Source organism: Bison bison, unplaced genomic scaffold (genome assembly GCF_000754665.1).
Source record: "Bison bison bison isolate TAMUID 2011002044 unplaced genomic scaffold, Bison_UMD1.0 scf7180017864291, whole genome shotgun sequence".
Lineage (NCBI taxonomy): Eukaryota > Metazoa > Chordata > Mammalia > Artiodactyla > Bovidae > Bison > Bison bison.
Window position 1 is genome coordinate 6,601,228 of NW_011494863.1, and position 1,689 is coordinate 6,602,916.

At 34.9% G+C, this 1,689-nt stretch overlaps 1 protein-coding gene across 1 annotated transcript in view; it reads right to left on the reverse strand.

Annotated features, from left to right (window-relative positions):
* The window catches only part of PRELID2 (PRELI domain containing 2), a 609,441-nt gene that overhangs the window by 253,358 nt on the left and 354,394 nt on the right, over positions 1-1,689 (reverse strand). The gene's annotated exons all lie outside the window — the stretch shown is intronic.

The window sequence follows — 1,689 nt, forward strand, 5'->3', positions numbered from 1 at the left end:
TACTATCAACAATTATATGCCAATAAAATGGACAACGTGGAAGAAATGGACAAATTCTTAGAAAAGTACAACTTTCCAAAACTGGACCAGGAAGAAATAGAAAATCTTAACAGACCCATCACAAGCACGGAAATTGAAACTGTAATCAAAAATCTTCCAGCAAACAAAAGCCCAGGCCCAGACGGCTTCACAGCTGAATTCTACCAAAAATTTAGAGAAGAGCTAACACCTATCCTGCTCAAACTCTTCCAGAAAATTGCAGAGGAAGGTAAACTTCCAAACTCATTCTATGAGGCCACCATCACCCTAATACCAAAACCTGACAAAGATCCCACAAAAAAAGAAAACTACAGGCCAATATCACTGATGAACATAGATGCAAAAATCCTTAACAAAATTCTAGCAATCAGAATCCAACAACACATTAAAAAGATCATACACCATGACCAAGTGGGCTTTATCCCAGGGATGCAAGGATTCTTCAATATCTGCAAATCAATCAATGTTATACACCACATTAACAAATTGAAAAACAAAAACCATACGATTATCTCAATAGATGCAGAGAAAGCCTTTGACAAAATTCAACATCAATTTATGATAAGAACTCTCCAGAAAGCAGGAATAGAAGGAACATACCTCAACATAATAAAAGCTATATATGACAAACCCACAGCAAACATTATCCTCAATGGTGAAAAATTGAAAGCATTTCCCCTAAAGTCAGGAACAAGACAAGGGTGCCCACTTTCACCATTACTATTCAACATAGTTTTGGAAGTTTGGGCCACAGCAATCAGAGCAGAAAAAGAAATAAAAGGAATCCAAATTGGAAAAGAAGAAGTAAAACTCTCACTGTTTGCAGATGACATGATCCTTTACATAGAAAACCCTAAAGACTCCACCAGAAAATTACTAGAACTAATCAATGATTATAGTAAAGTTGCAGGATATAAAACCAACACACAGAAATGCCTTGCATTCCTATACATTAATAATGAGAAAACTGAAAGAGAAATTAAGGAAACAATTCCAGTCACCATTGCAACGGAAAGAATAAAATACTTAGGAATATATCTACCTAAAGAAACTAAAGACCTATATATAGAAAACTATAAAAACACTGGTGAAAGAAATCAAAGAGGACACTAATAGATGGAGAAATATACCATGTTCATGGATTGGAAGAATCAATATAGTGAAAATGAGTATACTACCCAAAGCAATTTATAGATTCAATACAATCCCTATCAAGCTACCAACGGTATTCTTCACAGAGCTAGAACAAATAATTTCACAATTTGTATGGAAATACAAAAAACCTCGAATAGCCAAAGCTATCTTGAGAAAGAAGAATGGAACTGGAGGAATCAACCTACCTGACTTCAGGGTCTATTACAAAGCCACAGTTATCAAGACAGTATGGTACTGGCACAAAGACAGAAATATTGATCAATGGAACAAAATAGAAAGCCCAGAGATAAATCCATGCATCTATGGACACCTTATCTTTGACAAAGGAGGCAAGAATATACAATGGATTAAGGACAATCTCTTTAACAAGTGGTGCTGGGAAAACTGGTCAACCACTTGTAAAAGAATGAAACTAGAACACTTTCTAACACCTTACACAAAAATAAACTCAAAATGGATTAAAGATCTAAACATAAGACCAGAAACTATAAAACT